This window comes from Schistocerca nitens, chromosome 6, assembly GCF_023898315.1.
Source record: "Schistocerca nitens isolate TAMUIC-IGC-003100 chromosome 6, iqSchNite1.1, whole genome shotgun sequence".
Taxonomy (NCBI): Eukaryota; Metazoa; Arthropoda; class Insecta; order Orthoptera; family Acrididae; genus Schistocerca; species Schistocerca nitens.
This window is the reverse complement of record NC_064619.1, coordinates 442,086,478-442,112,624: the sequence shown is the minus strand read 5'-3', so window position 1 is coordinate 442,112,624 and position 26,147 is coordinate 442,086,478. Positions and strand designations below refer to the sequence as shown.

Here is a 26,147-nt window from a genome sequence, read left to right as displayed (position 1 = left end):
TAGGTTTTCTAAGAACATTGAAGCTAACCTATCTTAGCCTAACTGGTAGGGTGTTTGCGACCATGCTGTTACCACTAGGCAGGGTATAAGAACAGAAGATTGTAGCTTCCCGACTCTTTGGGGAGAAATTACAGGAATTACAGTGCCACTAGAAGTAGCGTGCACCTCATACAGTGACGAGGATTTCGGTGTACACATGTAGATGCAAAGCACAAAAATATATAAATTTTGCCTCAAAACAACGTCTACACCCTTCGACACATAATAGTACAGAATCTCCCTAATTTTTTGTGACCTTTGTTCCTCAGCCGCAATATGGGAGTTACGGCATCCTTTGCGGCTGCACAAAGTCTTACTTTGAGCAAACGCGTTACGCTTTTGGAAAGGTGGTAGAGATCGGGTTACTTAGACAGTGGAGCTTTGTGGTTGATTTGCCTAGCAAAAAGTACATTTCTCTCAAAATACATCATTTTCCAAGAAGCTGTTATTAGTTGTTCACAGCTTCCCCAGTTAAAAGTAAGGCTACTCACAGTTCCAGTTACATTTCGAAAAAAATGTAATTTTGAAAATGAGGTTTTGTTACATGTGTAAATCGTAACAGCAGTTACCGAATACGTAAGCCCAATACAAACATTAAACTCTTAAAAACCAATAAAGAAACATTAGAGCGTTAAGAAAATATACAATAGCTTTATTTCTAATTTCACTAAAATATCGTTAGTCTGAACATTGCTTAACAGTATTAAGTTAATTTATTAAACAATGCAGCAGACTACCGTCGTCCGCTTTACGTAACTTGAACTTCCAGATTACGCTTTTGAAAACTTTCGGCATCTGGCAGATACTTATACGGTCTAATAAAAACTGAATTATCCCAGAATCCGTCCCACTGCCGCAGGTGACGTCGTCGCTTTTGAAGTGACGAGATAATTATTACAAAACGTATCGAACGACAGCTTCAAATTATTACAAAATTATTACAAAATAATTCAAACAACAGGCCTCTTCTGCAAGCAGTAGATGAACAGCTCAGACATGCAGTATTCTTTAAAGAACACTTCCAACACGCTAAACGCAGCAATATAGACCACTATCAGTCTTCTGCAGCTGATTTCAAACAAATGCCGTTACTCGAAGATCAATTAATTCGGCTATAATTCAAAAATCGTGCAAGGCAAGGTGAGTACACGTTTCAGTAAGTCACGTACCGTGATGTTCACAGCTACTATAGATATGGCCCAAGCACGTGCCCCTTATTGCTGTGCACTGCCGGCAGCAACCTGCTGGGGTACAGAAACAAACCAACAAGCTCTTCCTGGTGATTGGTGCTGAGACCGCGGACAGTTTGGCCGTGCGCTTGTTGACTTAGGCGATACTACTAGATTAGATTAAATTAATTATTCATTCCATAGACTCGCAAAAGAGGGGATCCTCCTGGGTGTGGAACATGTCAGATAAACACATTACAAAAATGTAAGAAAAACTTGAGTTTCATTAATTTTAATGATCCTCAGTCAATAAACAGTAAAATTATGTACATGAATTAAAATTAAACTTATAATATTTACAGGTTTAATACTTAAATCTGCTTTCATTAAATCCATCATTCACTTGGTAGCTAGTTACAACCAAGTATTGTCAAAAATTAAAGTAAATTATATATTTCAATGATCTTCAGTTAAGAACAGTAAATGATGTACAAGATTTAAAATTAAACTTCTACTATTTAGAAATTCATGGATGGAATAGGAGTTGGCCACCAAACTTTTTTTAAAATTATGTTTTAATTGTGCCTTGTCTGAAACTAAACTCTTAATGGTTTCTGGTAACTTATTGAAAATATGCGTTGCTGAATACTAGACTCCTTTCTGGGCAAGAGTAAGTGATTTTAAATCTTTATGTATGAAGTTCTTATTCCTAATATTAATACTGTGTCCTAAGCAGTTAGTTGGAAAAAGAGATGTATTATTTACAACAAATTTCATTAAGGAATAAATATACTCAGAAGCTGTGGTTAGTGCGCCCAATTCTTTGAACAGATTTCGACATGATGTTCTTGGCTTTACACTACACATTTCTCTTATTATACGCTTCTGTATTCTATAAATTTTTTCTCGGTTTGTGGAATTACCCCAAAATATGATACTATATGACATAATGTACTGCAAATAAGCAAAATATGCCAGTTTTTTTATATTTGTCTCCTATGTCTGACATCATTCGCTCTGCAAACACAGACTTGTTTAAGTGCTTTAGTAGTTCGTTGGTATGTCGCTCCCAGCTGAATTTATTATCAAGTTGTAATCTCAAGAATTTTACACTCTCAAGTTCTCCTATTTCCATGTCATCATATTTTATACACACATTAGAGGAAATCTCTTGGAAGTTCTGAACTAGTTTAATGACAGTGAATTGACTATGAACCACTTATTAATGTCAGTAAAAATTTGGTTAGCTGCCCTTTCTAAATTTATACTTGATTTAATATTGCAATGTTTGCATCATCTGCAAAGAAGACAAACTTGTCATCTGGTAATGAAACAGATGACAGATCATTGATAGACACAAGAAAAAGTAGTGGACCTAGTATGGAACCTTGGGGCTCTCTCCCACATACTGGAGTCGTCTCCCTGGTTACTGTGTACTGAGCTGGTGCCGTAAACACGGCAATCGCCGACTGGTTGTGTTCACTACCTCGTCACACTTGCCAACGTTTCCTCAGCGCATGTGCTTTATACACCTTGGCGCTAGGCGGAGTCCAGGAAACCTGTGACAGCACTTTGATAGCGCGCTGTGGTAAATGTGATTAATCGAGCCATCGATAGTTACGTCTCAAATTTATTTAACGCTTCGTTACTGTCTTAGGGTTTCACACATCCTCGTTATTTGTCAACATTGTCACAAATAGAGCATGATTTGTATTTGAACACTTTCGTAGCTTACTTTTACGAGCTGTAGATGGTGTTACTGTAGTTAACATCAGTTTAGCTTCGTTCGTGGAGGAACACAGATGCTTATTTTGTCGCTGGGGTGTATCAAATCCCATTACAGTTCTAGAGTCTCTCTGCTTTTATAAATATGATGAGTCCAAACTGTAATATAATCGTGTTATATGTAGTCTATGAGTTGATTATTTATAATTCAATTCCTTAGTTAGCAATTATGAACAGTTACACCTCTTTGTCTAAATCTGCAACTGAGGCTGAAAAGGAAATACCTGTAACACAACTTCCAGTGAAAACGCCCCTAAAAATTAAAAAAAAATTGAAAAAAATGAACACAAAGCAGGTGAAGTTGCAGATGCATGATATGACCTACAGTCAAAAAAAGGAGAAGTAAACATTGATACCACATATAAAGTAATTTTTGTGCTTAGAACACATTGCTGCAATGGTGTGAAAGTTGTTTCAGTAATGAAGACAATGAATGAACACTGTTTCTCCAAATGCTACCCGTAAGTAAATTGTACATTATAGGTAAAATTAGGACAATATAATTGTAGTTATCAGTTCTCTTATATTAAGGAATGTGAGCATTATGTATGGGAAATAGAAACATTTGACAACTTTATAAAAATTGCGCTGTTATGGAAAATTAACGTTTTTTGTAATTTGCATGTTTTCAAGGTTTGTGTATGTTTTCATCAATATTTGTAACAACCGAGGATATTTTTATTACCAAATAAAAAATGTAATATGTTGTTACACAAACACATAAGTAATGCTAAATTACGAGGGAAAGCTCTTAAGTAATGCCTTCGAATTTTTTATGTAAAAACTCTTAGCTCTTGCTAAATAAAACAAACGTCACTAACATTCCTCCATGAACGTAGCTGAACTGATGTTAACTACAGTAACACCATCATATTTATTTCTTAACGTAGTCACCCTGGCGACGAACAAATTTCTTCGAACTAGAGACCGGTTTGTGGATACCGTTACTGCGGAATGTTTGAGTTTGCTGACGGAGCCGCAATCTGACCTCTGTTTGCAACGTTTCACCACTATCAAAATGAAGTCCTCGAAGATCTTCTTTAAGGTCTGGGAGCAGATGAAAATCGGATGGGGCCACGTCGTGGCTCTAAGGAGGACGAACAGTGACAGTGAACCCAAGGCGTCGGATTGTTTCAGCTGTCGCAGGGCTCCTCTGTTGGTTGGTTTGGCTCATCTATGCCCTTTCAAAGGAACCATCCTGGCGTTTGCGTGGAGCGATTTAGGGAAATCTCAGAAAACCTAAATCAGGACGGCCGGATGCAGGATTGAACCGTCGTCCTCTCGAAGGCGAGTCTAGTGAACTCTCGTCTATGGTCTGGCACTGTCATGGTGAAGGAGAGGGCGATCCATGTGTCGACGAAATCGTCGAATTAGTACTTTCATTTTTCTGAAGGTTTCATAGCACACTGCTGAATTAATGGTGATGCCTTTAGTCATGGGGCAACGGCCTTGCCACAGTGGATACACCGGTTCGCGTAAGATCACCGTAGTTAAGCGCTGTTGGGCGTGGCTGGCACTTGGATGGGTGACCGTCTGGGTGACCATGCGCTGTTGCCATTTTTCGGGTTGCACTCAGCCTCGTGATGCCAATTGAGGAGCCACTCGACCGATTAGTAGCGGCTCCTGTCACAGAAAACCATCATAACAACCGGGAGAACAGTGTGCTGACCAAACGCCCCCCCTATCCGCATCCTCAGGTGAGGAGGACACGGCGGTCGGATGGTCCCGATGGCCCACTTGTGGCCTGAGGACGAAGTGCTTTAGTTACGACTTCCAGATGCACCGCACCTTGAATGTCCCAGTGCGCTGTGAGCATGACTCTCCGTAGAATGAAATCTTCACTCTACAGTGTATGCTGATATGAAACTTCCTGGCAGATTAAAACTGAGCTACCCAAGCACGACTCTCGCCCTGTCCTCACAGCTTTAATTCCGCCAGTACCTCGTCTCCTACCTTCCAAACTACACTGAAGGTCTCCTGGTAGAGCACTTGCCCGCGAAAGGCAAAAGTCCCGAGTTCGAGTCTCGGTCCAGCACACAGTTTTAATCTGCCAGGAAGTTTCATGACTTTGCCTGCTGATAGTGCGGTCTTCAACTTCGGTGATCCTTTGTGGCGGAAATTCATTCATCCTCTCTTATTTTCGGAGCTAAAATGATGAACTCAGCTTTCATCACCCGTCAGTGTTGTTAGGGAACCCATCACACACACGCTCAAAACGCCAAAAAAATGTTAACTGTTGTCCATTCTCCTCTGTTTCATGTCAGCAGTGAGTATTTGAAGCACCCACAGTGTGCACAGTTTTCTGTACCGCAGCTCTGCAGTGATGGCCTGTACACGCTGTCGTGATATGCCACACTTACCTAAGAGCTGTATCTATGTTACCCGACGATATTCTCGGATGGATTTACCAAGCCAATTCCGATAGTCTCGTTGGTTGCCGTATTAGGTCGTCCGCTCCGAGCTCTGTCACACATGTTGAGGTGCTGACCTCCTGTTTCCTTCATTACTAACACGAATAATCCAACGCCACACACTGCTGACGCCGATGCAATCAACAGCGTACACAGCTTTCATTCTTCTATGGATTTCAATAGGGGCCAATTTTTCTTCAGTTAGAAATTAGATTACAACAAGCTGCTTCTCACACACCGACATGATTGTATTATACACCACCGTGTTATACGTTACAATTCGGAGCCCTCTAGCTGAAGCGTTTTGCATCTTGCTTCAGTGAAGCGGGGAAGTCGACCGAATAATATGTATGACATTGAATAACTCGTCAGACATTGAGAACAGAATAAAAAATTCGGAGGCATTACTTTTAACTACGCTCTCGTAGTTGACCACAGTAACGAAGAGTTAGTACCGCCATCAGTCGTCACCATAACAATTGTTGATTTTTAGAACCATTTTAAGGAGATTAGAAACAGTTTTCACGTTAAAAATTACTTTTCATAGCTCTCACGTTGTGACGCTTCCCTTTCCTAAGAAATCCTGAATGAGGGTTGTAGCCTGAGCTTTAATCCACAGTTTCTTTTTATTGCTTTTATTTTCAATCGGGTGAGCCGCCACTGCTAGGGGCTAAATCCTCTGGAAATATTAATTTACTAGCATAAAAATCATGACTTTGTCTCCAGAATATGTATCTGACACTGTCGATAACGTTCCGACTAGGTTGCTCTCCAAAAAATAGTGAATGGCAAAACTTAATGTGCCAGCTTTCCACAGCAGCCCATACAAACTGGATGTGAGTACTCGTATGCGTGTACGTATCTATATTCCACATCTCATATTAAAGCACTGGACCGGTGTCAACCAAACCTGGTACACCTATGCCTTACTGACAGGCGAAATCGCTGGTGGGGGTAAGAATCTATTAGTCATGGGGGCGGGGGTGAAAAGAAGCGTAATCCGCGACTCGTGAACTACCACACTTCATTGGTTCAGTATTTAAGAATGAGAGCACTTAGCGACTTGAAATGAACTTTGCACATTATTTCACACCTTTGCAAAAATTTTCTCGCTGGCAGCCCCTGCCAAAGGATGAAAGGAAAAATGTTTATCGCTTATTATTTTTCAGCTGTTCGTGCAGTAAAATAACAGCTTGAGGCATGACGTTATAATTTATTACTTCTTTACTACTAAATGTACGTTATACAAACACTATGCATGTACACCACAGAATGTAAATGAAAAATTATATCTTTGTACGATACACATTTCAGGAGATACGACGTCGTAAACAGTTAGATGCGTGTAAAACTGCAGCTTCGTGCATGATGTTTAAATTTATTACTTCGTTGCCACTAACTCCATTCGCAGCACTTTTTGCAGATAGTATCCACATATGCCACTGAATGCACCTACAATATTATATCATTGTATGACAAATAGGAGTTATGAGGTCATAAACGTGAAGCACAAGACGAGTCGCTGGTTGGTACGGGGGTGCGCGCAGCTATAAATAATACCTGCGCATCGCCAGGTTTCTCCGCTAGTTAATAACAGAAAGAACTTGCGCCCTTTACAATTAACGCAGTACATAGAGTGAAGGGCTGTCGCACGAAGTTGCTATGGCATTTAAATCTTATGACGAGCTCAGGTCGCAAATACGCGAATCACTATACGAATAGAAATTCTTCCAATCCATATGTGGCATACAGTAAACCAGTGCTTAACAGTATTGGTTAAAAACAGTCTTGGTTGCAATTTTAGTTTTTTATTTTTCAACGACGCGTTTCGCCTTATTTAGGCATCTTCAGATTATCTTAATTTGGTATTTCTTAGAAGAATCCTTTAGTCAGTCTAGCCAAAGGGCATCGTCGAATATAGCAGGCCAATATCGCCTTCGTTAAACTCAGTAAAAACTTTTCTATATGGACGCGAGTGACACCAAGACCTCCACAATGCGTTGCCGTTCACAGGAGCGAGTAACAGAATAAGATGGGGACTCAGGCAGTAAGCATAATGCACCAAGACTGTTTTTAACCAATACAGTATACGAATGAATGAAGCTCATTTTCCAGCTAATAGACAGCTCTACAATGCATTCTAAAACGAAGCAGAGCCTAGATGTGTCAGTTGATAGCTGATCTTGGTAAACAAACAACATGACGAAGGGATTTGTTCGTGGTGCTGATGAGGGCGGTTTACAGCAGATAATAGCGAATGCTTAGCTGTCTTGAGTATTCGTGGGATACCATCAACGGGAACCAAAACTATGTAACATCAGGTGAGACCGTGAGCTCATTTTCCAATGCACATACCCCCAAGTGAAAAGAACAAGAATGTTACAAAAAGGTGTGTTCTGTACTCCTCAAGAGCAAATGGAAGTGAAAGTGCATTCCAGTTCAAAACGTGCGGCGTAGCATCCTGCCTGATCACCTGCATTCATTCATGTCCATTGTGCATTTCGAAGGACTTGGGCAATTCCAGCAGGACAAAGCGATACCCCATATGTCCAGAATTGCTACACATTGGCTCCAGGAACACTCTTCTGAGTTGAAACACTTCTGCTGGCCACCAAACTCCCCAGGCATGAACATTATTGGGATGCGTTGGAAGGTGTTGTTCAGAAGAGATCTCCAACCCCTCGTACTCTTACAGATTTCCGGACAGCCCTGCAGGATTCATGGTGTCAGTTCCCTCCGGCACTTCTTCAGACATTAGTCGAGTGCATGCCACGTGGTGTTGTGGCACTTCCGCGTGCATTCCGGGACCCTATACGATATTAGGCAGGTCTAAAAGTTTCTTTGGGTCTTTAGGGTGTACTTCAGTGTATAACAATCACTCAGCCGTGATTCCAGATTGTTTTCCTAATTATGTTTGAAATTAATATTTTACTGAAGAATAAAAAACAGTATTGTACTGGACGGTTACACCGTTTATTTCCTCCCCACACTGTATCAATGTATGTGAAGGTGATAATTTCTAACTTGCTTGAATGAATGAACAAGTGAGTGAGTCCATCTTTTTTTACAAGCTCCCACACAGGTAAAAAAGAGACGCTGATCTGTGAACACCTAGGCTGTTCACATTATACCTGTTCCACGATGTCAAGGTAACTTATTTTATATCTTACAATGCCGCGTTGGTGTAATCGTATGACGATAAATAAGGCTGCTTCTGTTCTATTCAGATCTTAAGATGGTGATTATGAACAGAAATCGATAGTGTGACAATTGTTTGTGATATTTCACTGGGATCGAAGAAAAAAATTCTGTATTTTCTGTATAACTGCATTTATTTGCAGTTATACAGCAGTTTGAAAAATATACTTTATCATTGTCTGTTTTTTAGTTCTGATACCGTATTCAGACGTTTTATTTCACGAGGGATGACTGATAACATCCCTTTCACCGTTGGTGACACTGTGCTGGGATAGTGTGAACGCGTCCCTGTTTGATGTGACTTTCCGTACCGTCCATTCACGTCCAAAGTGTAGCGACCCTTCGTTTACCTACCCTAAATCTATGCGCTTTAACTCCTAGATGTAGCCTGCAATGGGGCAGTTCGAATTTCCCCTCGCCCATTTGATTCCTATTGACACGGCTTGTAGAGTATGAACAGGGCTTCAACATTTGTGAACAAGAAGAAGCAACTTTCAACCGTTTTCGGAAAAACCGAACCTGAAAAGTTTAGGCGTGTTTATGTATTTTGTATCGTCGTTAGTATTCAGTGTCCGCAGCCGGGCGAGTAAGCACTTAGTTTCTTAAACGCGAGGTCTCTGGAGCGAATCTGGCTACCGGTATGTGATTTTTTTTTCATTTCCACATAATTCTAACAACACATGTATGATGACTGCGGAAATTTAGTGACACATTTATTGTTTTCACAATCTTTATCCTGAGAAACGAGAAAATTTTGTTTCATGAGGAGATTGGACACAAAAAGAAAATACACGAGCCCTTTAAATCAGATCAGTATAGTCATTTTATTCATGATATTGTATGTACTTTTGTCGTAAGTACAGTATAATGTTAACCTATGGAGGACTGCACGAATCAGAGTGATATTGATCGTGGAAACATATAAAACAATATACGGTCCACTCACGTTAATGTGACCGCCTCACATGTTCTATGTTAACGTGCAGTAAACACTCACAGACGGCAGGTAGCAGCACAAGCGATGGAGGGTATATAAATCGTTTGGTGGGGACACGTTGTCGTAATACGGAAACGGAGCGATTTATCTGGCGTCCAAACGGGCCTGATCATTGGCTTTTGGGCCGAGGGTGGAAATATTTCCGAAACGGCTAAGTTTGTAAACTTTTCATCGTGCATGGGAAAATGACGCTATTCAAAACCATATGAAGATGGTATCTGTTCCTTCGGTTATGTCCGAAAGAACAGATACCATCGGTGAACATGCAGCGCTCTAGAATGAAATGATTAAATCAACACCCTATGCTGTCGACAGGCGTTGATATACACCAACGGAGACAGTTGAAAATGTGTGCCCCGAACAGGTACTCCAACGCGGGATCTCCTGCTTACATGGCAGACGCTGTAGCCACCTGAGCCACCGAGAGCACAGAGGATAGTGCGACTGCAGGAACTTATCCCTTGCACGCTCATGTACGAAAGAACACGTACCATCTTTATATACGAATAGTTAAGGCTAACCGACCATTGACCTGCTTCTGCGCGGATGCACACGTATTGCCCGAACTCTTATTGAACTCGGTAAGATTGTCTGCCGCGAGTAATGAGTGTAATGGGCAGGGGCACTACGAATGTAGTGTGTGGACATTAAGTTGGGAATGTGGGTCTCACAGGGAGCGTGCAAGGGATAAGTCCCTGCAGTCGCGCTATCCTCTGTGCTCTCGGTGGCTCAGGTGGCTAGAGCGTCTGCCATGTAAGCAGGAGATCCCGCGTTCGAGTCCCGGTCGGGGCACACATTTTCAACTGTCTCCGTTGATGTATATCAATGCCTGTCGACAGCGTTGGGTCTTGATTTAATTATCGTTCTATTCAAAACCGGCACCGAGGCAGTTTTGGTGCACCTTGGGCCATAGATGACATGGGTGAAGGACGGTTTCGTAGATGTTTACAGGCGAATTGACGCGCAAATGTTGCGAAACTGAGAGGCCAGATGACCCAAGGAGCTACCAATAGAGAATCCTCATCGACCGTTCAGCAAACATTCCTGCGTTTTGGGACTCAGCAGCAGGCGCCTGGTCCATGCAACCATGCTGTCCGCTATTCATCGACGACGGAGGTTGGAATTTGCACACCAACACCACAACTGGATGTCCACCGAGTGACGACAGGTGCCCTTTGCAGATGACTCACGCTTTACGATCCATCGGCGTGAAACACCTCTAAGCAAACACCCTGCAGAAATCGAGGGATCTTTGTAGTCTGGGATATGTTTTCGTGACATTCTCTGTGTGATCTCGTCATTGTGGAAGGCACAATGCATCAGCACAAATATGCATCTATCCTTGGAGGCATGCCCATCTCTACAAGCAGTTTGTTTTTCCTCGGCCAGATGGCATCTACCAGCAGGACAATGCAACATGTCACTCACTTTGCAGTGTACATGGGTTGTTCGGAGAGCACCAAGATGAGTTTTTTGTACTCCCCTAGCCACCAAACTCCACTGATTTAAACCCAATCAAGAATCTGTGGGGCCACCTCGATCGGGAGGCCGAGCGGTTCTAGGCGATACAGTCTGGAACCACCCAACCGCTACGGTTTCAGGTTCGAATCCTGCCTCGGGCATAGATGTGTGTGATGTCCTCAGGTCAGTTAGGTTTAAGTAGTTCTAGGAGACCGATGACCTCAGAAGTTAAGTCCCATAGTGTTCACAACCATTTGAACAATTTTTTGAACGTCGATCAGGCTGTTCTCGCCATGCATCGTCAGCCGAGAAACCTAACGCAGCTGGCCAGCGCACAGGAGTCGGCATAGCTCCACATTCCTGTCGGTGCCTTTCAGAACCTCACTGACTCTTCTTGCACGTCACGCACCCGTCCGCGCTACAAAAGGCGGCCATGCGAGTTTTTTGCAGAAGGCAACATTAATGTGACTGGACAGTGTAATTCAAATGGTTCAAAATGGCTCTGAGCACTATGGCACTTAACATCAGAGGTCATCAGTCCCCCAGAACTTAGAACTACTTAAACCTAACTAACCTAAGGACATCACACACATCCATGCCCGAGGCAGAATTCGAACCTGGGACCGGAGTGGTCGCGCGGTTCCAAACTGAAGCGCCTAGAAACGCTCGGCCACAGTAGCCGGCAATAGTGTAATTATTGAGACATACAGTACATGTAATAAACACTGAATACGATTATAATGGGAAACTCCTTCAAAAATTTTCGAGGCAAAATTGCTTTCTCAGGTAAAAATTATGAAAATAGAAAATGTGAAACATCCCCTTAGAAAAATTTATGAATTATTGTGCTGGTAAACCCCTTACGTTATTTGATTTTCAAACAGCTGAGCAGAACTGAACGTACTCAGACTTTTCTCTCTTTACTTATTCTGATCAACACTAAACTGACACACAAAATTTTTAGCGCAACGCAATCTGACTTTCAATAATCCCTACAAAAGAATGGCCCTGACTAACAATAACCTATACCTTTCATGAATCACTTACCTCACAAAAACCGTCGTTACTCGAACTACTGCAATACAGCGAGCGCCACTACTGCCAGCTGAATGAAAGATTCAAACTACTGAAGGCACTAACTACTGATAGGCATAATTAGCAAATGAAAGATTTTGATAGAGAACAAACAATGTATTTACCTTAATAATGTTCAATAGTCATCATATATATATATATATATATATATATATATATATATATATATATATATATATATATGTGTGTGTGTGTGTGTGTGTGTGTGTGTGTGTGTGTATGTATGTATGTATGTATGTATGTAATCAGTTCATGACATCCAATATTACAAATTTACTCTTTCTGAGCCGGCCGAAGTGGCCGTGCGGTTAAAGGCGCTGCAGTCTGGAACCGCAAGACCGCTACGGTCGCAGGTTCGAATCCTGCTTCGGGCATGGATGTTTGTGATGTCCTTAGGTTAGTTAGGTTTAACTAGTTCTAAGTTCTAGGGGACTAATGACCTCAGCAGTTGAGTCCCATAGTGCTCAGAGCCATTTGAACCATTTGAGCCATACTCTTTCTGATGGACACACGTCCAGATCGTCCGCTCTCAAAATTCTTCTCTCTCTCTCTCTCCCCACATTCACCACTGCTGGTGGCTCACCTCCAACTGCGCAATGCTACGCGCTGTTCACATCCAACTGCCCAACACTACAATAGCAAATATTGCAACACTGCAAACCAGCCACAGACTACACACGGCACAGTCAGTGATTTTCATATAGAGGGCTACGTGGCGTTACCAACATAAAAACCTAAACAGCGTACTTACAAATGAATCAGTAGATATCGAAAGCTGCAGAATCATAAATTTGTTCTTACAGATAAGTGGGAATGATAGAGTACCACCAGCGCGATTCGATCCTCAGACCTCACGCTTATGAAACCAAGCGCGTACTTACTCGGCTGCAGAATCCATGAATACTAGCGACCACACAATGTATATATGCACACTTAAAATGATCAAACTCGATTTTCTAGAAAACGGTTGAGAATTACGTCCTTCTGTTGACATTTGTTGAAGTCCTATCCGTGCCCTACATACCCTGTCATAGTGAATGAAGTTAGTGAGATCGGACGGTCACCTTATTAGTGTTGATAATATTTATAGAAATCGCGCATTGTGTGTCTGGCAAAGTCTCCCATAGTTTTGCGCTGGTCGATCTCTCCATCGTTCTATATTACAATAATTTTACCGACTACTTCACAGTGATCACATCTGCAAGCTGCACAGAACGGTGGAGTACGTTCATACGAGGTCCAGGTCCGCTGGGTATCGACGTAGGCCACCTGTGAGCTACGTGGCTCTCCCACGCCGCCCCCCCCCCTCCGCGACTCCCTTTTGATCCGGAACTTCGGTCATTTGTGGCAGCAATTAAAGGCCAGATGGGTGCCGTTAACGGAGGCGCCGGCCGGAATTTCTGATGTCGCGCCAACGCGTGTTTGATGGCCGCATTCTGCCACATCGCAAAATTGCTAATGGACGTCCGCTTTATACACTGCCTGAAGTTTTAGGTACTCCGTTCCCTGATAGGAAGCTTCAAATTGTTACATTCCTTTGTGGAGCTGGTAAAGGCTAAGTGTGACGTCAGGATTGCGTCAAGGAAGTGCAACACGAGAGCTTCTTTTCTCCAAGTGTATAAGCAGTCTATAGGATAAGCAGGCAGCAATGTGAGCCTGTTTGCTAATGACGCTGTTGTGTAAGAAAAAGTGTCGTCGCACAATGGCTGTAGGAAGGTTCCAGATTGCTTGGACCCGATGTCTATTTGGTCCGACGAATAGCAGCTTTAAATGAGGATGACTGTAAGATAAAGTTGAGCTTTGGCTCCTGCAGTGTTCTAATACAGTTTTAATGGCAGCCTTCTGACTGCTTTGATGCGGTCCTCCAAGAATTTCTTTGTGCCAGCCTCTTCACCTATAAGTAGCACTTCCATCGAACGTTCTCCATTATTTGTTATATACAAAATCATGAATGCTTAATGCTACGCAGCTTCTAAATGTTCGTTAAAGGATATCTTACAAACACCGTGAGGTGCACTTAACTTGTTTATTAGCCCAACCGGTATTCGGATGTGTCATCTGATACAGAGCAACAAACAACTGTATACACTAATTTTTAAAACATGACAACTGAAGACATAGTAGCAGAAACGGCAGTCCAACTACGTTATGCACTTCTACACCAATGACATGCATGTCAGTTATACTGTAACTTTTCATGATGTTCAATCTGATGTGTTTCTAGAAAGCAATCATCACCATGTTCACATTAATGCCATACAATATGAAATCCGTGCTACATCACAATACACAGATTGTCGAGTATGCTACTGCTGTCAAATGTTAGGCCGTGAGAATTATTGATCACATCTGACAATCTGACATCACTACCATATCGTGTAAACATGGATCTGACAGATCAAAGACTCTAGGTAAATATCTTTTGTTATTATAAATGTGTGACAATCACACACACACACACACACACACACACACACACACATATATATATATATATATATATATATATATATATATATATATATATATATATACTCCTGGAAATGGAAAAAAGAACACATTGACACCGGTGTGTCAGACCCACCATACTTGCTCCGGACACTGCGAGAGAGCTGTACAAGCAATGATCACACGCACGGCACAGCGGACACACCAGGAACCGCGGTGTTGGCCGTCGAATGGCGCTAGCTGCGCAGCATTTGTGCACCGCCGCCGTCAGTGTCAGCCAGTTTGCCGTGGCATACGGAGCTCCATCGCAGTCTTTAACACTGGTAGCATGCCGCGACAGCGTGGACGTGAACCGTATGTGCAGTTGACGGACTTTGAGCGAGGGCGTATAGTGGGCATGCGGGAGGCCGGGTGGACGTACCGCCGAATTGCTCAACACGTGGGGCTTGAGGTCTCCACAGTACATCGATGTTGTCGCCAGTGGTCGGCGGAAGGTGCACGTGCCTGTCGACCTGGGACCGGACCGCAGCGACGCACGGATGCACGCCAAGACCGTAGGATCCTACGCAGTGCCGTAGGGGACCGCACCACCACTTCCCAGCAAATTAGGGACACTGTTGCTCCTGGGGTATCGGCGAGGGCCATTCGCAACCGTCTCCATGAAGCTGGGCTACGGTCCCGCACACCGTTAGGCCGTCTTCCGCTCACGCCCCAACATCGTGCAGCCCGCCTCCAGTGGTGTCGCGACAGGCGTGAATGGAGGGACGAATGGAGACGTGTCGTCTTCAGCGATGAGAGTCGCTTCTGCCTTGGTGCCAATGATGGTCGTATGCGTGTTTGGCGCCGTGCAGGTGAGCGCCACAATCAGGACTGCATACGACCGAGGCACACAGGGCCAACACCCGGCAACATGGTGTGGGGAGCGATCTCCTACACTGGCCGTACACCACTGGTGATCATCGAGGGGACACTGAATAGTGCACGGTACATCCAAACCGTCATCGAACCCATCATTCTACCATTCCTAGACCGGCAAGGGAACTTGCTGTTCCAACAGGACAATGCACGTCCGCATGTACCCCGTGCCACCCAACGTGCTCTAGAAGGTGTAAGTCAACTACCCTGGCCAGCAAGATCTCCGGATCTGTCCCCCATTGAGCATGTTTGGGACTGGATGAAGCGTCGTCTCACGCGGTCTGCACGTCCAGCACGAACGCTGGTCCAACTGAGGCGCCAGGTGGAAATGGCATGGCAAGCCGTTCCACAGGACTACATCCAGCATCTCTACGATCGTCTCCATGGGAGAATAGCAGCCTGCATTGCTGCGAAAGGTGGATATACACTGTACTAGTGCCGACATTGTGCATGCTCTGTTGCCTGTGTCTATGTGCCTGTGGTTCTGTCAGTGTGATCATGTGATGTATCTGACCCCAGGAATGTGTCAATAAAGTTTCCCCTTCCTGGGACAATGAATTCACGGTGTTCTTATTTCAATTTCCAGGAGTGTATATATATATATATATATATATATATATATATATATATATATATATATATATAGTCAATTGATGTATGAATGTAAAATATGCAAAAGGAACAACATTACAAAATAATTAAACATATCACGTCAAATTAAAGATTTTCACATGCGGGGTATGGAGGGACTTCGAACTAAGCTTACTCGATTAACACACTGTTGAAATTTTGCACCCACATCATATTCCATAACTTTGCTCGTTAAGTGTGTTGTCCAGGTGCTTCGTCATGTATGTGAATATTTCGATTTCTTCTTGAATATTTAATAATGTACTTTTTTCTGCTTTTTGAAGAATGGCGATGTTTCTATTAATGTCATTAGCAGACTGCTTTCATTCTGAAACTTCCTGGCAGATTAACACTGTGTGCCCGACCGAGACTCGAACTCGGGACCTTTGCCTTTCGCGGGCAAGTGCTCTACCAACTGAGCTACCGAAGCACGACTCACGCCCGGTACTCACAGCTTTACTTCTGCCAGTACCTCGTCTCCTACCTTCCAAACTTTACAGAAGCTCTCCTGCGAACCTTGCAGAACTAGCACTCCTGAAAGAAAGGATATTGCGGAGACATGGCTTAGCCACAGCCTGGGGGATGTTTCCAGAATGCTTTCACTCTCTTAAACGAGCACTGAATGTCAGCGAAGTCAATCCCTCAGCAGTAATATACACGATAACCTGTGTTCTGTGGGGTAAGGTGGGTTTCAAATATGTTCCTTCTATTATGTATATTATTGACTTGTAGAAATTGATGTACAAGCACATACTGTAGTTTGTTCCTCTATATCTGATGCCACTGACGATGCGATGGATTATACACCCGAATACCAGACTGGCTACTACACATTTAAGTGCAGCTCACAGTGTACAGAAGATGTTCTTTATAAATTTATTGGATATATCCACCCGCAGTTTTTACCCTCTACAGTTCTCTCTAGTCCCACGGAAGTAATTCCTTGGTGTGTTAATACATATCCTGTCAGCCTGTCCCTTCTTTCCATCAATGTCTTCCACAGATTCCTCTCCGCACCGATTCTGCGAAGAATCTCGACATATCAGCCCATCTTATTTTTAACATCATTTTATAGAATATCTCAAACGCTTGGATTCTCTCCATATCCAGTTCTCCCAGAGCCCACGATTCACTTTCACAAGATGCGGTTCTCCAGACGTACAGCCTCAAAAATTTCTTCTTCATATTGAGGCCAATGTTTCATACTAGTAGTTATCTATTGGCGAAGAATGCCCCCTTTGTCTGTACTTCTTTGCTTCTTATGTCCTCCTTGCTTCATTCATCATGAATAATTTTCCTTCAGAGGTAGCAAAATTCCTTAAATGCCGGCTGCTGAGGCCGAGCGGTTCTAGGCGCTTCAGTCCGGAACCTCGCTGCTTCTTCGGTCGCAGGTTCGAATCCTGCCTCGTGCATGGCTGTTTGTGATGTCCTTAGCTTAGTTAGGTTTAAGTAGTTCTAAGTCTAGGGGACTGATAACCTCAGATGTTGAGTCCCATAGTGCTTAGAGGCATTTTACTTCCTTAAGTTGGTTTACTTCGTGGTCCCCGAATTTGATCGCTAGTATCATTTCACCTACTCCTAATTGGTTTCGTCTTTTTTCGATTTACTTTCAATCCATATTCTGTGCTTCGAAGCTTAATCCGTCTATGCAAAAGTTCTTCAATTCTTCCTCACTTTCACCGACGATAGCTCAGTCATATTAAATTAGTCTTAAAAAGCGATAGAACGAGCACGTAAGGCGAATGGCAGATTGCGGTTTATTGTGAGAGTTTTAGGGAATTGTAAAGATTACAGAACACTTATGTGCCCAACTTTTTCAGTACTGTTTGAATGTTTGGAAACCACAAATTTGTCGGATTATAAGAAGACATAGAAGCACTTAGAGGCGTGCTGCTAAATTTCTTACCACTATGAAACTGTTACAAAAATGATTCTTGAGCTTAGATGAGGATCCTTGGAGGGGTAGGCTATTGAGGAAATTTAGACAACCAGCATTTGTGACATAGTGCAATTATTTTCTAATCTTCATCGTTCATCTCAACTTTTAGGATTATAATACCAAAATAAGCAAGTTATGAGTTGCACATAGGTATCAATGCAATAATTTTTCGATCGCTCCATTTCAGTAGAACATGCCAGAGACTGTCTAGAAATAACATAAAATACCCCCCCCCCCCGCCATACACTCTACGGTTGCCTGTGGAGTACGAATATAGATTTAGATACGTCAAACACATATATCAGAGAGCTTTATTAAATGGCTCATAAATACGTGAACACATCAGAAGTTAGTCATAAAATCTACATGAGGGAGATCACATTCCGCCTCACGAACTCATAAATTTATTACGATCTCATTATGCCGGCGCTCCGGTTAGTAGGCCAAATTCCACGCTAATCATAGAACGAAGTAAATAATACATACACGAACTGTATTCATATAGTTACTCAGTCGTTCAGATAATTGTATTTGCTACTTCGAAATTCATCATAACATAACTACGACTCTAATAGAATTGTCGCTATGACCTTTGTGTGACGCTAATACGACACCCGCTATCTTTTCGTTAGTAGTGACTGATACTAGAGGTGGCATTACTTGTATGAATGTCTCTTTTTCTTTTGTAATATCATTATCGGTCTTGCCCAAAGAGCAATGCCACCCCATTTCACTCTTTTTGTATCATTATATGTCATAGTCTCGCCTTTTCTTCCATCTATATTTTCGTTCGGTTTAATTTATCGAATCAAGCAACACAATACTGATGTGCGTTTCTACACTGGTCGCAGCCAACTGCCTTCACCGGCTGCAATTCCTGTTGTAACAGTGATTCGCGTGTTGCCTATCCTTACAAGGCGCGACAAACGGAGCAAAGCCAGACACGATGAGTTAGTGAAGTTTGCACAGAAAAGTCTCAAGGGTACGAGGGCATCTAAGGGATTTATTCTTTCCGCCATATACCTTATTCTTTGGAAGACTAAGAGAAAGGCAGGTGCCGCTCCAAAGCAATGTTTCGAACTGGAAAGAAGTAAAATAGAATTTTTTAGTGCTCTGGACCTTTTTTTGAGCTTTCCTTCCGAATGTAAGACTCACTGAGAAAATTAGTGTGCAACGTAAAAAATATTTTTTAAGCCGTTAATTTGACCGGTTATTTCTTGCTCCTTATTACCGGTTATCAAATATACAGCTGGCCCCGAACTTGCCCACCAAGCACCAATCATAACATCATTCAACAGCTGTTCATTGTGACGATGATGATTTTTTGATGCACAGTGACACGTCATCTGTGAGTTTACTTACCCGGTCAGGGCTGAACTAAGCATTACCTTGTAAAGTAAAAGCTGAGGTGGCAGATGTCATGTGTCATGACCTCTCCATTCGGAAATTAACGTCCGAAGCTGGTGTGGTAACTAAGTTAAGTACAACAGAATATTTATGATGGCAGAGGTGCTGGTGCTAATAGCTAAAGTGCAGATACGATTTCCTTTCAACTCGTATTTGCACGAGTAACGGATAGAGCGATTTTTCTGATTTTCTTGTAAATTGTCTTTCACTTGAACGTTGTTTTCCGGTGTTCGAGATCTGTCCTGCTAGCTGTTAACATTACATCGTAACGATCTGCCGCGAACACTTTCCTGGCCTGTCTTGTCTTAACCACCCCGTGTAAAACCCTAAAACGGAAGGACTTAATATAGATATTAATGAAACCTAGACATTAGTTGTTCATTCAGACTCGTATTTATTGTTATGAGTTACGCCATAGTTTCTTCCGGACGAACACCTGTCCTGTTTAGGTAACGTTTGGCTCAAGTATGCAGTTTCCATCGGCTGATTAGTAACACATAAGAAAGGACTTTATCATACACTTCATTACAGGTAGTACACTATAGCAAGATTTAAGAATTTTGATGAGGACTGGAGTCACAGCCTTAACGTAATTATCGAATGTACTCATTCCGCATATGGCTCTTAAAAATATTTATTGTAATTGCAATTTCGACGTTTTGTGATTTTCAGTCACAGAGAGCAGTGAGCTTTGACTTCCCACTGTCACTGAAAATGGCAAAATTTCTGAATTTCAATCGCAGTAAATACTTTTAAGAGCCTTATGCTTAAGGATTACATTCAATAATAACAAATATGCTTCACGTATTGTTAAAAATTAATTTTTAAAACGTTATTGGTAATAAAAAGCACTGATATGAATTAGCACTAATACGTAAAGTCGATGTAAGGGAAAATCGAGTTGTTGGAAAGGTTTCGGGAAACTGGAGTGCGGAAGGATTCTAGGAAACTGCAGTGCATCGCTGTAGGAAATCGCGTTCAAGTCGCTGGGATGACCAATTCTAGAATATTGGTCCAGTGTATGGAATCCTTATCAAATAGACATTACAAAAGATATCTAGCCGGCCGCTGTGACCGAGCGGTTCTAGGCGCTTCAGTCCGGAACCGCGCGGTGTTACGGTCGCAGGTTCGAATCCTGCCTCGGGCATGGATGTGTGTGATGTCCTCAGGTTAGTTAGGTTTACGTAGTTCTAAGTCTAGGGGACTGATGACCTCAGATGTTAAGTCCCATAGTGCTTAGAGCTATTTGAGCCATTTGAACCAATTGAAAAGATATCTAACGAATTCAGAGCCGCTTTGTGAAGACCATAATAAGCGGGAACAACACACACAAAAATATAACAGAGATCGGAAATAGCTCTGTGGCAGAGAATTGTAATTATTCTCTCTTTGATTTTATCGAGTGAAGTCAGATAACCGGTATTCGAGAAAGATTGTGATGATTCTGCTGCCTCTATCGTGTACCTCCTGTAGCGCTACTGATAATAGGAGAGGGGAGGACTCGTGCTTATTCCCTGGCTCCACACAGTTGTAGAAAAGAATAATTTTGGGTATTATGCCGCATCATTGTGAACCGCCCTGAAGAGGACCGCAGGAAGTCGGTCCATACGTCAGCTGTTTAGTTGCTTTAGTGTTTTACAATAACGCGGCCTAACACCCAAATTTATTTTACTCAAAATGTCACTGGCCATGGAAGTCTACGAACTTTTATGGATAGAGTAGCTTAGAAAATCGAAAATGTTGGTAACATACGCTAATCGCTATGCGCTGTAGAGCGTTTGGACGTAGATAGGTACTGCATTAATAGACTGGACTGGTATTACGAAATAGTGACATAATAACTTTCAGATTCTATTTCAGATACAGATGTTAACTGTTTCTGTAAGTAATTCTTTGAGAATACCGTGCTGGTTCCATCCGTCGTCCAATTCCGGCCCCAAACTTAATCAAACCAAGTTCGTGCTTCGTCTATTATGACCTCAATGTAGGTGGACCGCTAACCAACAAATTGTCTACTACTATCTTAGTCTATATTTTTCGAATGAAACCGATCTGTTATTAAAATGTCTTCATTTATTTCGCTGTTTCTGCTGTTGCCATCATTAGACATTTATAATGAAGATTAGAGGTACATATGAGTGATAGCCATTATTAAACAGCAACAAGCAGCAAGAGATGAAAAATTGAAAAGTTAAAAAATTATAAAATATTTTTAATAGAAAACTCACTGAAAACCTTATAACTTGAAAAACAAGATTCAGTTCCAGTATCAAAACGTGTGCCTAACCTGGACGTCATATAAGAGTTTGGATAAAAAATTTATACAAAGACGTAAATTCCTGCCGACAGGTGACACTAGTTGCTTTAGTGTGTGATTTTATTATTGGCTTTTTACCCACTGCTTTGCCTGCGTACCTGTATGACATATATCATACATCTCCTTCTCTCTCCTCTCTGTCCTCCTCCTCCTCCACTTCCCTCCCTCCCTCCCTCCCTCCCTCCCTCGCTCCCTCTTTCCATCTATTTCTTACTCTCATCCCCCTGTCCATCTCCTCCTCACTTTACCCCTTTCTGTTTCCCCATTCCCTCCTGTCTGTCCAACTCGTCCTCCCTCTGTCTGCCCATCTCCTACTCCCACTACCTGTCCATCAGCTTCTCCTCCTTTCTCTGTCCAGCTCCCGCCCCCCTCCTCTCTCTGCTCAGCCATTGCCCATCCACCCCCATACCAACAGAAATACATCCAATACAACACGCACTATTACCTATCGTGCAGGGCAGCCTATATGTCAGGTGTTACCAACCCTTTTTACTACTGCAGTACTTCTTTCCAGACAAGTTGTAGTATTCATACCATATTTGGTTAAAATCGATCCTGTGTTTAAGGAGATGATGCGCAACCCTCCCCCCCCCCTCTCTCTCTCCCTCTCTCTCTCTCTCTCTCTCTCTCTCTCTCTCTCTCTCTCACACACACACACACACACACACACACACACACACACACATATGCATACCTCCCTTTTTATATATAATATGTATCAGTATACTTATGTGATAGCAGCTCTCAGAGACTTGGATCGTCTTCTTTTCCCTTTTCTATAGAATGTGATGAGCTTCCATACAATGCCGTGTTCCTGACGCACATTCTCAGAAATTTCTTCCTCAGATTAAGATTCAATATATAATAGGAGATGAACTATCCGTGCATCAGTTTGTATTGCGTGCACTCTACGTTTTTCGTTATAAAGCTTACATGTATTTTCATGGGTATTATAAATTCAATCACAAATTTTCAGAACAATTTGTATGGGATTAGGAACCTATACTGGGGCTGTGAGAAGTAATTTTATACTTTTTAGTGTGATCTAAAAGCGTGTAACACTAAAATTTTATTTTTATTTAAATAATTTTTTTTTTCTTACTAGTGTTGTATGTGTGTGAAATTTTCCAATCGATCTCAGACATCTTGATACGATAAGAACAGAGACATGCGGTAAATTTCAGGTTTATTTCAGTTTCTATTTACTTGTCAACTAGTATATTGCTTTCTCCTACGTACATTTCGTGAAAGGACATTGAATCTAAAAATTAAAGAGATACAATTTCACGCGGAGGTTTACTAGCAATGGTTCTTCCTGCAAACCACTCACGAATGAAACTGGAAAATAGTAAATTGGTGGTAGTACTTAAAGTACCATCCGCCATCCACCAGACAGAAAAGGTAGTTAATATTGCATTATCATCCATTTCTGAAATACGTTGAAAGTTTCAAGTCTCTCGGGAATTTAAAATAAAATCAGTTTCAGTATTTGAACCGAACAGAAAATTAGACACACAAGAGAGCGAGTTTATGAAAACGTAGTAGATGAGGTGTATACCAGATTGGGTTCAAAATGCTTCAGATGTCCATTAGTTACGCTTTTATCTCACTGCCCCCCCCCCCCCCCCCCCGCACACACACACACACACACACACAGGTCTAGAGGTGCTAGAGGGTCTTGATGCGACAGTAATTTTTTTTCCATGTTCCAATGTGCCCAGTTTGGTATAAATTGCTTCATTCGTTACAGGGGAGCACCTGTAAATCGAATGAGTTTTCTGCAGCACGTAATTAGCGCATACTGCTCCTGTTCATGCAACCGATTGGTTCACGCAAGCCGAAGCTCCTGACTCGCGTAGGATATGTGACGCGTACGTTATTCAGTGACGCTCCTAGCGGCGAGCGCATGGTATCGAATTTTAAAAGCACGTTCTTTTTGGAAAAGAGTGGAGTGACAAGTTGCGTGCTTGTGAAATGAGTCTATACGAATAGCAGAAGCGATTCACAATGCATTTTAATCCCATTTCTAAACCTTTCTTTTATTTCCTTAATTGTATTCGCGGTATACTAGTTGAACAGAAGAGGTGTTCCTGCCTTACTCCCCTATTAATCCGTGCGCTTCTCACTTGTTACATTTTTCCTTCTTTGTTTCTGTAGATATTGTGTATTACCCGTTTTTTCCTATAGATGGCATCGTTTTTTCTTGGGATTTCAAATGTTTTGCACCACCTTAAATTAGTAATATAGAAAGTTTCTGTCACGATCGCAAAGTGTTTTATTGACACGTAACTGCTTTCGACAACTTATGTATTATCATCAGGTATAAAATACTTGTCTACGAATATTGCGACGATGTTAACGGCGGCATCATAATCAGCAGATTGCAGTTTACATTCGTACCCAAGCATTTCATATCTGATGCTAGTGCGTAATTCACTGAAAGCAGTCATACGAGGGCTGCTTGGAATGTAAGGTTAGATCGGTCGCAAAATGAAAATCACAGTGAAAATCAAAATTTTTTTCATTCGCTTCAGTTAGCCACACCTTCCAACTACCTCTGTAAACAGTCGCCACTCCGACTTAGACATTTGTCGCAGCGTTGTACAAACATTCCAGTATCCTCGGCACAGAAAGCATCCGCCTGTGCTTTGCTCCAATTCTCTACGCTGGTCTGCCTTTTGTTGTTTGCTCCAAAATGTTTCCTTCGTAGCCAGGGCTCATGTGAGCAAAGATCACCATCGGAGGGAGCCAATTAAGGGCAGTACCATTTCGTGCCAAATCTGACCTTACTTTCTGAATAAGCCTCGTAAGTTTGTAAAATGCACAGTGATCGATACAGAAATATTTATACACTACTGGCCATTCAAATTGCTACACCAAGAAGAAATGCAGATGATAAACGGGTAGTCATTGGAAAAATATATTATACTAGAACTGACATGTGAATACATTTTCACGCAATTTGGGTGCATAGATCCTGAGAAATCAGTACCCAGAACAACAACCTCTGGCCGTAATAACGGCCTTGATACGCCTGGGCATTGAGTCAAACAGAGCTTGGATGGCTTGTACAGGTTCAGCTGCCCATGCAGCTTCCACACGATACCACAGTTCATCAAGAGTAGTGACTGGCGTATTGTGAGGAGCCAGTTGCTCGGCCACTACTGACTAGACGTTTTCAATTCGTGAGAGATATGGAGAATGTGCTGGCCAGGGCAGCAGTCGAACATTTTCTGTATTCAGAAAGGCCCGTACAGGGCTTCAACATGCTGTCGTGCATTATCCTGCTGGAATGTAGGGTTTCGCAGGGATCGAATGAAGGGTAGAGCCACGGGTTGTAACACAACTGAAATGTAACGTCCACTGTTCAAAGTGCCCTCAATGCGAACAAGAGGTGACCGAGACGTGTAATCAATGGCACCCCATACCATCACGCTGGGTGATACGCCAGTATGGCGATGACGAATACACGCTTCCAATGTGCGTTCACCGTGATGTCGACAAACACGGATGCGACCATCATGATGCTGTAAACAGAACCTGGATTCATCCGAAAAAATGTTTTGCCATTCGTGCACCCAGGTTCGTCGTTGAGTACACCATCGCAAGCGCTCCTGTCTGTGATGCAGCGTCAAGCGTAACTGCAGCCACTGTCTCCGAGCTGATAGTCCATGCTGCTGCGAACGTCGTCGAACTGTTCGTGCAGATGGTTGTTGTCTTGCAAACGTCCCCAACTGTTGACTCATTGATCGAGACATGGCTGCACAATCCGGATAAGATGCCAGTCATCTCGACTGCTAGTGATACGAGGCCGTTGGGATCCAGCACGGCGTTCCGTATTACTCTTCTGAACCCACCGAATCCATATTCTGCTAACAGTCGTTGGATCTCGACCAACGCGAGCGGTAATGTCGCGATACGATAAACCGCAATCTCGATAGGCTACAATCCGACCTTTATCAAAGTCGGAAACGTGATGGTACGCATTTCTGCTCCTTACACGAGGCATCACAACAACGTTTCACTAGGCAACGCCGGTCAACTGCTGTTTGTGTATGAGAAATCGGTTGGAAACTTCCCTCATGTCACTACGTTGTAGGTGTCGCCAGCAGCGCCAACATTGTCTATAACCTCTGAAACGCTAATCATTTGCATATCACAGCATCTTCTTCCTGTTGGTTAAATTTCGCGTCTGTAGCACGTCATCTTCGTGGTGTAGCAATATTAATGGCCAGTAGTGTATGTGCCACGTTCCAACGGATTTTCACACTGGTTTCCATTTCGCGCCAAATCGGACCTTAATTTCCGAATACGCTTCGTATGTTAGTAAAATGCG

At 42.5% G+C, this 26,147-nt stretch overlaps 1 pseudogene; it reads left to right on the top strand.

Moving 5' to 3' along the window:
* The first annotated feature begins 4,432 nt into the window (after positions 1-4,432).
* Positions 4,433-4,550, top strand: LOC126264085 (5S ribosomal RNA; annotated as a pseudogene).
* Positions 4,551-26,147: the final 21,597 nt, after the last annotated feature.